The sequence below is a fragment of the Lepidochelys kempii genome, chromosome 16 (genome assembly GCF_965140285.1).
Source record: "Lepidochelys kempii isolate rLepKem1 chromosome 16, rLepKem1.hap1, whole genome shotgun sequence".
Taxonomy (NCBI): domain Eukaryota; kingdom Metazoa; phylum Chordata; order Testudines; family Cheloniidae; genus Lepidochelys; species Lepidochelys kempii.
Window position 1 is genome coordinate 14,675,772 of NC_136395.1, and position 12,182 is coordinate 14,687,953.

Here is a 12,182-nt window from a genome sequence, read left to right on the forward strand (position 1 = left end):
CCACTCCCTGAAGAGTAGTACAGATGGGTGGCCCAACTAATGTGCCCACATCCAAAGACCCCATGGAGAAAATATCATGGGTTTAGGGCATCGCAGCAGCAGCTACGTTTCTCTGCCACTATTCCCTGGGACCCTGACTTCATAGGAGCCTCGCCCCAGTGATCTCTGTGACTGGTCCTCAGACACCTTCCCCCATGGGTTTGGAGACATAAGAGGCTGTGGAGAGCAGGTATTTCCCAGCTCTGCTTGTTCATCTCCTGCAGCTGGGCCCCAGACTCCAGGGTGGGAGAAATTATGCTATTTTGACTCTACCACCTCCAGTAAAGTCAAGCCATTTCCAAGGGCTCTCAGCCCTTCCATGGGAAAGAGCAGGCAGGATACTGGCAGACCAGGTGCTAGCTCACAGCAAAGACCCCGTGTCTTAACTGAACGCTGACAAATACGTGGCTGGAATCCGTCTGGCTCACATGTTTTAGTGGTGTTAAAATAGGTATTCGAATTCTAAGAATATGTTTAGACCTTAATGCAGGCAGCAGCAACTCACAGGCATTCAATAATCTCACAATAACAGCTGTATCCCATGTTGTAAGGTAATATTTGAGCAGCTTTTATTGTGCACCTCTATCACTGTGTAACTTACCAGACAGGAGAGAGAGATAGAATCATAGAATATCAGGGTTGGAAGGGACCGCAGGAGGTCATCTAGTCCAACCCCCTGCTCAAAGCAGGACCAATCCCCAATTAAATCATCCCAGCCAGGGCTTTGTCAAGCCTGACCTTAAAAACTTCTACGGAAGGAGATTCTACCACCTCCCTAGGTAACGCATTCCAGTGTTTCACCACCCTCCTAGTGAAAAAGTTTTTCCTAATATCCAACCTAAACCTCCTCCACTGTAACTTGAGACCATTACTCCTTGTCCTGTCCTCTTCTACCACTGAGAATAGTCTAGAACCATCCTCTCTGGAACCACCTCTCAGGTAGTTGAAAGCAGCTATCAAATTCCCCCTCATTCTTCTCTTCCGCAGACTAAACAATCCCAGTTCCCTCAGCCTCTCCTCATAAGTCATGTGTTCCAGACCCCTAATCATTTTTGTTGCCCTTCGCTGGACTCTCTCCAATTTATCCACATCCTTCTTGTCGTGTGGGGCCCAAAACTGGACACAGTACTCCAGATGAGGCCTCACCAATGTCGAATAGAGGGGGACGATCACGTCCCTCGATCTGCTCGCTATGCCCCTACTTATACATCCCAAAATGCCATTGGCCTTCTTGGCAACAAGGGCACACTGCTGACTCGTATCCAGCTTCTCGTCCACTGTCACCCCTAGGTCCTTTTCCGCAGAACTGCTGCCTTGCCATTCGGTCCCTAGTCTGTAGCTGTGCATTGGGTTCTTCCGTCCTAAGTGCAGGACCCTGCACTTATCCTTATTGAACCTCATCAGATTTCTTTTGGCCCAATCCTCCAATTTGTCTAGGTCCCTCTGTATCCTATCCCTGCCCTCCAGCGTATCTACCACTCCTCCCAGTTTAGTATCATCCGCAAATTTGCTGAGAGTGCAATCCACACCATCCTCCAGATCATTTATGAAGATATTGAACAAAACCGGCCCCAGGACCGACCCCTGGGGCACTCCACTTGACACCGGCTGCCAACGAGACATGGAGCCATTGATCACTACCCGTTGAGCCCGACAATCTAGCCAACTTTCTACCCATCTTATAGTGCATTCATCCAGCCCATACTTCTTTAATAATTAGATAATTAGAGGTGTTGTGTCCTTCCCGACAGGAAAGGTCCAGGGACACCAGGCTGCTGTGAGACGTTAGAGGACAAAAGACTTTGTCTGCTCTCCACCCACTCCCCGTGAAGATGAGTCATGCACGTGGATTCCTCCCATCAGCTGAGCTTGAAGCTCCGAGCATGTGGTAGGAGGAGGATTAACAAGTCGGTCATCTCTATGCCACTTAGACTTTGCAGGGCAATGATTTTCTAGGCATAAGCAAGAGATGCTTAGCCTGGGTTATCCCTAAAGGACATATAGAGCTTGCTTATTATAGAAGCTTCTATTAGTTTTTGACCTTAAGATTGCAATGCATTTGTGTATATATCTTCACTTGCTTTAACTGTAAAGACTAACAGATTTATTTTCTAAGGTAACTCCCTTCTCTTCCTGGGTCAGTATAATAATGCCTGCATCTGTAATTTTCACTCCATGCATCTGAAGAAGTGGGTGTTCTACCCATGAAAGCTTATGCTGAAATAAATCTGTTAGTCTGTATCCACAAAAACAATAAGGAATCCGGTGGCACCTTAAAGGCTAGCACAGCTACCCCGATACTTGCTTTAACCTTGTAACGAACTAGTTTCCTTTCCCTAATTAATAAATCCGTATGTAGTTTATTAGAGGATTGACTACAAAGCGTTGTTGGGGTGAACCAAAGATCTGATTGACTGGGGATCAGTGACTGGTTCTTTGGGCGTAACCTAAATATTGCTGTGATCCTTCATGTAAGGGACGAACGCAGGAGTCTGTCTGAGATCCATGGTTAGACCGTTACAGTCCTGAGGAGTTTCCACTTGATGATTAGTTGATGACATCGAAGTATAGAACTCACAGCCAATTTGGGGTTTGTGCCCTGCTTCTGAGCTGTCTGCCCTGAGGCTGGTACTCATGCTCTTGGGTGACTGCAGGCAGCATTCCAGAAGGAAGGGTGGTGGTCTGGCTGTGAGTAAGGAGGTCAGGGCTAGGCCTTGGAGTTCACTGATGAAGTCTTTGAGTCACAAAAGCTCATGTTATCTGGGGCATACCACCGGCATGTAAAGCGTTCTCACCTCAGCGTTCTGCCAGCTCCTACAGGAAGAGACACTGCCCGCCGAGACTGAGCTGTGATAAGTGCATGCAAGCAGCACCACTGGCTGCAGCTGGCATGAGGGTCTTGCTGGAGGAGGCCATCTTGTACTATATGAGAATCCTCCCTTCATCCATACCACTGGGCAGGCGCGTAAATGGCTACGCAAGGCGGTGGGGAATTGGGACCCGATTATAATGGGAGGTTAGCAGCAGCACCACAGTTAGGCTGTGAAACAGGCTTAAAGTGAGGCACATCTGAGGCACCTGTTTGTTTTTCTCTAAAAGTAGCCGGCCTGTGCGTGTGACGTGGAAAATTGAAGACCCATTTCACACAGGTTAATATTTTTATGTAGTTTGGTTCCTCGTCAGAATTAGTAGGAAGGCTCTGGCATTGGGCTTCGGCTGATATTTGTCCTCAGAAGCTGGTGACAGGGAAAGGTCAGACTGCTATCGCCCCGACGTACCAAACCACCCCATCCCAGCACTGTGTGCACTGCACCAAACACCCACTGCGGTGGTGGGAGAAGGTAGTTGGGTGAAGCGGTGAAACAGAAGATAGATGCAGTAATGGGAAGGCTCATGCCTGTGCGGGGAGGAGGAGTGCATCTAAACTGTTCAAGAGGCTTAACTTTCCCATCCTTTGCCTTCATGGGTTTGTGTGAGATGCATATGGAGCAACGAAGGGTGGAAGTCACAAGGGGGACTTAGGTGCCTAAAGTACCAGTTTGGGGCCTAAGTTCAAAAGATCTTCAAGACCTCCACTCAGTTGCCACCTAACTTTGTAGGCACCCAAATCTATGGGTTTCCACAGCATGCATCCGATGAAGTGAGCTGTAGCTCACGAAAGCTCATGCTCAAATAAATTGGTTAGTCTCTAAGGTGCCACAAGTCCTCCTTTTCTTTTTACCCAAATCTATGTTTCTGCCAGCTGCCTCAGGCCAGTGCTTTGTGAACTCAGCTGGGTGATAGGAGCCGCAAGTTCAAGTCCCAGCTCCATATTAGGCAGACTGGGGAGTTGTACCTGGGTTGCTCAAAGCCAAGCCTGGGCAAATGCTTTAGCCCAGTAGTTCCTTCCTGGTAAAAGATTTGGTGCGCAAGCCAGAGCAGTCTCCAAAGAGGGTTCACAGCCATGACTCCTCGGTGGAGGATGGTGCCACCCTAGAGTTAGGCACCTAACTCCCTTTGAGGCCGGGCTTCAGCCACAGTCCCGTCCTCAGCATTTCCTATTGGCTATTTTAGGTGACTCAGCATGCTGGCTTCTGGGAATCCTGTGTTAGGCTCCTCCCCTTCCCATGCATTGTAGGGGGAGCCTGGGGTTGTGACTTCCACTTGCGGGCAGGATGCCTAAAAGTTAAGCTCTGCAACGCTCAGCCTGGGGTGGGACTCACAAGTCCCACCCCAAGCCCCTTCTATCACTAGGATTCATACATAGGCTGTGAATAGGGCTACTTGCTGTTTTGTGCAACAGCAGAATAAATCCGCATAATTTGGGAGCGTGTGGTGTGCAGCAGCACTGAGAAATTCTGACTGTCCAGGATTCAAGAGTCAGTGCCAATTTTTCAGTGTGCTTTTTTCTTTTTTAAATAAATGCACACATTTTTGGAGCCGCTCCTATTCAGGATTTTTTTTGTGGGACTCTGACCCCTTTTGAGAACGTACACCATTGAGTGCAAAATAAAGAGCACATCTCCTGAATAATGAATGTGGTGACACACGAGTTTAATGCATTATCCAAGTACATTAGTCAGGGGGAAAATATCATTCCAAATATCTTTTCTAAAGAAACAACACGACCACATTAAAAAGGGGCTCTGGTGCTCTTATGAATGAGGGGGGGGTCCATTCACAATTAAAGATAAAGATTATGCAAGCACATGCTCATTGCAATGGTGGAATCGAAGGTCCAAATGCCATCTAAATTCACCCGCTGTCGGTCTGCCTGTGCGTACAACTGTTAGCTTGCCTCATGTGTGTAGAATAAAGCCCAAAGGGGCAACACCCACAATTAAAATAGTTCTATCAAGAGGCCTAATGGCCCCTGTGATCCGTCTACTCGAGAAGTGACTTGCTTAAAATGGGCAGCTATCGAAGTGTTTTTTTGACGCCTGGTTTTGGAGGTGGTGATACATGCGCCTGTACTTTGAGCCAGACTCTGTCTCCCCTCCCCTCCCCTCCCCTCCCCTCCCCTGTACCTGCTGTGACGCGGCCCCAGGAGGGGAAGCACAAAGGTGGTTTTACACACCCTTTAATGGCTCCCAGATTCTAGGACAGTCCGGGGCCTCGCTACAGCATTGCTGTCTGTTCGACTTGTCGCCAAAGGCTGCTTTAGCTCATGGCAGCTTCCCCAACCAACAACTGCTACTGGGCAGCTGACCCAGCCTATTGAGTGCAAGGTACTTGACCACACCCCCTCCAGTCCTAGCCCCACCCCTATGGCCTCCTGGGCAACACAGAGCCGCCGGTGCCTTTCCACCTCCAGAGCGCCATAAATGGGCCTTACAGTGGGACAAAATTTTCCCCATTGTGATTTCTTCTTCTGCATTATGTTAAATGGGTGATGTAACTATTCTTGACTAGCAAAACCAGCAATATTTCACGCCCGGGGGGACTCTGCAGGACTGCATGCCTGCAGAAAATGCCCTCCCCAAATTCCTGTGCTCCCCTGCAGAAAACAGCAGAGAAGCCGCACGGTGGGGGAACAACCATGGATGCAATTTGGGGGTTGGGGGGAATGACCCTGGGTGCAGTTTTGGGGGGTTGACCCCCCCAACAGAGGCGAGGCATGGGAAGCACACAGGGTTGTGTCACTGCCCCCCTCATTTCTGCAAGCGCAGAGCTGCCCAGCTGAAGGAGGCTGTCTGGGCTCCACGGACTCTGCAGTTGAACGCTGCCGCCTGTGTCCTAGTGTGCTCCTCTTCTGTGTGCTGGGAGCCTTCTGTACAACAGTGAGTGCCCACGGTGGGGCTGGGTAGGGGGGAAATGAGGGAAGGGGATAGGATGGGGGTAAGAGGCAGTGGGGAACAAAGGGGGAGTGAGGGGAGGGGGTGAGATGGAGAAGAAAAGGGGATAGGGGAAGCAGGAGCCCGGCATGTGGCATCCCCTCGGCAGCAGCTGGGGCTCCCCATTTAATCAGGCCCATCAAACCCTTACCCTGACCAGCTCTACACCTGCTGGACCCCCCGACAAGTTCCTTACCCTACTGACCCCCAACCAGCTGCACCTGGACCACACCCCAGCAAGTTCCACTGAGCGCCCCCACACACACACACACCCAGACCCCCTGCCGAGCCCCATCTTCTCACACCGACCCCACCACCACCACTTTCACCTAGATCCCCTGCAAAGTCCCGTTGCACCTGAACCCTCCCCCCCCCCAACAAGCCCCCTGTGCATCCAGATCTCCCACTGAGCTGCCCACACTCAGCTTGCCCCGCACAGAAACCTCTCACCCCACACATGGATTCCCGCCCTCCCCTCCCCTCCCCCCCCCCCCCCCCACACACACTCACTAAGCCCCTCCATACTTGGATCCTGCTGCACTGAGCCTGCCAACCTCCACCAGGTGCACCTGGTGCAGAGGCAAAGGGCCCCAGGGTGTTTCTGGGGCAGGCCCAGCCTTTACACTGTGTCAGGGTCACGTGCAGCCTCATTGCCAAGTCCCTGTACCAGGGGAGGTGGGGGGCTTCAGGGTGATCTCCCACCTCAATGAGCCAGGGGCCTATGCTCCCCACTGCCATGCTGGAGCCACATTTATTTATTGACCCAAATTCTGCACACAATATTTTAAAATTCTGCACATTTTATTTTTTGGCACAGAATTCCCTCGAGTAATATTGGAATACACAGCGGAGATTCGCAAAAAGAAAAGGAGTACTTGTGGCACCTTAGAGACTAACCAATTTATTTGTATTTATTTTTTTGCGAATACAGACTAACACGGCTGTTACTCTGAAACCTGTCATTATGCAAGGCACAGCGGAGATTGTGAACTTCCCAGAGACACCAGAATTCCTGGGCTGCAGAAATTATTGGTGAGCTCCTCCAATTTGGAATTTATTCCCTAATGTGGGGTGGTTGTTGCTTTTGTTTTTGGTTTTTTTAATCCAATGTAGGCATCTTATTTTGGATCCAAATGGAAATCAACTTCCCAGCAGGACACATTGTTTTGGAAGCTGAATGTTCTGTTGGTGTTTCCTGTCCTTCCATTTCACTGGTGGGCCTATCTGATCAGAAGAGTCACATCAGCATCTCCTAGTAGGGAAGGGAAGCATTTGCCCACCTTTATTATGAGAAGCAAATCCCTGGTTGGTGGAGAACCAGGTGGGGTGGGTTGTTTTGGGGTTTTTTTCCTGCAGTGTCTGAAGCAGCTTGTATTAACGAGGCTATTTGAATAAATTTCAGATTCACCTTTAGCATGAATCAGGAGCCATTTCAGGATAAGAACAGATGGTATCAGACGCACAAAACTTCAGAAAGCTCTAAACTTGATACCACCCCCTTTTCCAAGTAATGGAAGGAAGGGGTTGGTATTAATGCTTGCCAACTGGAAATGGCTCCCTACGTGATTTCACTATATAGACCACACGGTCTGTTCCGATAAAGGGGCAGGCTCCTCAATGGAGTTGTGCAGTGGGGGAACAGCACAGGGTGAAGAGGACAGGTAGCATCCATCCAAATCTGCAGAACTGTTTCTTGCAGCCCGAAGACCCAAGCGACCCTGGGGGTGTGGGTGATATAGCAAAGTGATATGCCCATATTTGAGTGGCTGGTTTCCTGGTTAACATGACATGCTAGAGAAGGACTACTTCATTCTACAGAGGCTCCTTCACTGAGTAGAGCTGACTGGGGGGAGTGGGGGTGTTTTTGACAAACCCCGAACAGTGGATAGAAATGAGATTGGACTTTGAAATCTGTGCTAAGCTGCGTATTTGTACATGCCCTTCCCCTGGAGCTCGGGGGGCTTCTGAGCAAGGATGTGTTTGACTAACATATTTGGTTCCTTATTCTCCATATGGGTGCAGATGTATAGAAAGACAAGTTTTATTTAAGTACATAAGACAGACCAAGAGCCCTGGCACCAAACGTCCTATTTAAATTTCAGAAATTCTAATGACTGGGGGCCTGAGTCTGCAGAGTTAGTAGGGGAAACTGGTGGGAGTAAGGAGTAGGACCAAACCCTCTGTGGTTGAGAATTTCAAAGCAGCACTTCTTTGCTGAAGGGCAGGCACAAAGCTTCCTTTTCGCAGCCTCATTTGAATGCTTCAATGCTAGCTTCCCAAGCAAATGTAACATTTTGTTGCCATCTAGTGGTTGAAAGGGGAAGGCTTTGGGCAACAGGAAAGAAATTGAGTTGGTGTGGGCTAAGGTTAGTAACACCTGATCACGGACCAGGACCCCCACTGTATAAACACAGAATAAGAAGCTAGTCCCTGCCCCCCTGGGGTTACCATCTATGTTTGTTGTTTTTATGGCAGTGATGGCCAGGTGCCACAATCAGGGTCTGTGCCCCATTGTGCTAGGTGCTGTACAAACTCAATGAACACACAGTCTCTACTTAGTAGCCTGTAAGCTATTTGAAGCAAAGATTAGCAGGGAACCATAACTTGAGTCCAATACTCAGCATCAGTACACAAGCCCATGACGCCCGAGAAGCCGGTTCACAATACGTGGTGTTCTGCAGCATGGCTCTGTACCTGCAATTGTCCAGCTACTTTTCAGTAGTGGCAGAACAGCTCAAAACCACAGTGAGCGACAGATACACAATAACACCTAGCTCTTCTCTGGTGCTTTTCACCAGTACATCCCAAAGCACTTTAGAAAGGAGTCAGTATCATTATCCCCATTTTACAGAACAGGAAACTAAGGCACAGAGGTGCTGGACAGAGTACTGGATTGGGCCTCAGGATACCTGGATCCTATTCCTGCTTCTGCCACATCCACCCAGTGCAGCATGCTTAGGGTAGTGACAGCAGCAGCAGAACAAGGTCTTATGAAACCGGTGTCACAATTTGAATGATTAGTCTCTCATTAAGCCTCAAATAATGTCACTAGAGCTTGTATAAAAAAAATTCATAATTTTTTATAAAAATACAGCTTTTTGACACATGCAAATATTTGCAGAAAACTTCGTTTTGCTTTTTTGTGTGTGTGACAAAAGAATCAGGAAAATTGCAACCAACATTAAACTTTTTTTTTGTTTTTGTTTTCATTTGTTTGTTTTGGGGTTTTTTTGGGTGGGATTGTTAACTTTCAGTTTTAGGTTTCAAAAACCAAAATTTACCAGATATTGTTGACAAAAACTGAGAAGAGTTTTGGTTCATGGTTTTTCATCAAAAAACTCTAAAAGGACCATGGGAAAATCTTACAACCCTCCCTCCCCCAAATTTGACAAAACTTCCTATGAAATGGAATTAGCATTTTTAACCAGCTTTAAATATCACTCTGTTACTGCACTTTACCTGCTCTGCCAAATGCACGAGCTATGAATTTATGACACTTGTTACTTGCCTTCTTGGATTTTATTTGATTTTAATTTATTTTACTTTAGGTCTCTTTGAGACTTTAACAATGAAATGGCTTTTACGCTGTCAAATGCTGAGTGCCACTGAGGGAGGCTTTGAGGGAGCAGTACACAGGAAAAGAGCAACAAGGACCAAAGGTATCCGTTGCAGGTCATCTGGCGAGCCAAACGAATTGCTGCACTGTAAGTGGTGGTAGCAGATGAGCCTGTAACTGCGGTTACACAGTGGTTTGACCCGACCATAATTACTGCAGTGTTCTAAAGATGAGGGGAAATATGTTTTTTTTAAAGTTAGGTTTTCTTTTTCTATTGCAATGGTGCCTAGGCCCCAACTGAGATCAGGCCCATATTCAGGGCCAGAGTCGACAACAGAATCCAGGTCTCCTAACTCCAGTGAGCAGTGGCTTCATTCACAAACAAAGTGGCTAGAATGGAAATAAACTATTAATGTCTTTGTTTTATGGAATCGAGGGGAGCGATTACAAACAATTCTGTACGGTATTGAAGTATATGATTTGTAATCAGACAATGGAACTGTATCTATCATTTCTCGTTAACTCATTGTTTCTGTTGGATTCGATTCTACCCCAGCTGTCGGAGTTAACTCAGCTAGTTCTGTGCTGCATAATACCTTCCCTCCTGCAGTTCTCCCTCACTTTTGCCTCCCACAATAAGGCTTGGGGCCAGGTTCCTGTGCACTAGTCAACAGCTGCCACGCTTTAGGGAGAATATAGACATTCTGGATGAAAGTGCTTTGTGAAGACACACTCTTACAGCGCCCCGAGAGACAGAACATTAACATTCAGTGCTAGTTGTGGACACCGGGGCGGTCATGTGTTTGAGGTTACAAATCAAAGAAAGGCAATTGTCACCGCTTTGTCCTTCACTGGATGTGTTTCTCCAACACAAAACCCACCCCACAGTGCAGTGTGACTGGACGGCTCTCCTCACATGCAGAGCAGAGAGGCAGCATTGGGTACAGGGCTACAGATAAGGGTGTGGAAGGGGGATAGTCAGCCCCCACAGTGGGAGGTATGGATGGAGGCAGGCTCGGAGGCAGGAGCTGAGGATGACATGGGGGACACTATTGAAACACCCCGGTGTCCTCAGGCATGTATCAAGGCTGATGTGAGCACACAGGGGTATCAGGGATATGGCGGGGGCGTGGTTCGAGGCTGCCTAGACCCTATGGGGGCATGTCAGGGGTGTTTTGAGGCTGCTTCAAGCCTATGGGGGGGGTGTAGTGGGGAACATGTCAGGGGTGTGTTACGATGATGGCTTGAGCCTATGCAGGTGTGGCAGGGGCATGGTGAGAGTGTGCCAGGGATGTAGCGGGGGTGTGTCAGTGGCTTAGCCAGGATGCCTAGAGCCTCTGGGCGGGCCTACAGAGCACGGCGGGGGCATATTTTGAGGCTACCTTGAGTCTGTGGGAGCATTTTGGGGGCATAGCAGGGGGCATGTCTTTTGACAATGCCTCTCACCTATGGGGGTGTGGTGGGGGCATGTCAGGGGTGTGTCTTTTGACAATACCTCTTAACTTATGGGGGATGTGGCAGGGGCGAGTCAGGGGTGTGGTTTGACCATGCCTTTAGCCTGGGGGTGTGTGGCAGGGGCGTGTCTTTTGATGATGCCTCTAACCTATGGGGGGCGTGTCAGGTGCATGTCAGGGTTGTAGTTTGATGATGCCTTTAGCCTGGGGGTGTGGCGGGGGCGTGTCAGGGTTGTGGTTTGACGATGCCTTTAGCCTGGGGGGCATGGCAGGGGTGTGTCTTTTGATGATGCCTCTAACCTACGGTGGTGTGGCATGGGCATCAGGGTAGTGGTTAGATGATGCCTCTAACTATGGGGGTGTGGTGGGGGCATGTCTTTTGACGATGCCTCTACCCTATTGGCGTGTGGCGGGGGTAACTCAGGGTTGTGGTTCGACGATGCTTCTGGTCTACGGAGGTGTGTCAGGGGCATGTTGTGGGGCTGTCTCAAGCCTATGGGGGCGGGGGTTTGTTTGGGGCATTGTTGGGGACATCACGTGTGTGTGCCCCAGCGTTTCCAGGCTGCTTCAAGCTTGCAGGGTGCCTCAAGCCTATTGGGGCATTGCAGGGGCATGCTTAGAGGCTGCATTGAGCAAAGGCTCATTCGGAGGCTGAGGTGTGATCAATGCTGGCCTTTCGTGAGCAGTAGCCAGTTCCTTTTGCATACAGTCCAGTATCATGCCTCTTTGCACATAGTCTAGGCCAAGCCCAGACACCTCTGTGGTATAGAAAGCTGACCTAGCTACCAGACCATGCGGCCACCAAGTCCTCTACCCACCCTGAGCATAAAACAAAAGCAAGGTCAGCACTCAGAAACCAAATGACTTCTTTAAACCCTTCTGTCTATCCCTCCTGTCTTTTTCCCCCGTAGTTATTTTTAAAGAAAATTTAAACTTGGTTCTCATTAAACAAAATTAACACACCATAAGTTTTGTCTTTTTTGCAGCGTTCCAGCTGGTAAGGTTTTTCTTTTAATTATTTTTAAACTGCCCCAATAAATTGTGTGCGCTTAAGAGGAACTTCTCATTAAATTGAAATACTTTGATCTCTCAGGATCGTCTCTTTTTCAAGAGGTAATGATATATTTGAAATTGGGTCAGCTGGAAATTCTTTTTCATTCCCCCCCCCCCCCCATTTCCCCCATCCAAATGCTAGGAGAGGCACTTGTCCTTTTAAAATGGATGCATCCCTCACAACTGACAGTGGGAGCAAGGGATCAGGAGCAGCGTTCTGGTCTGGGGGAGTGGCAGATCGTCTAGGGAAGGCAAGGCAAATAAGAA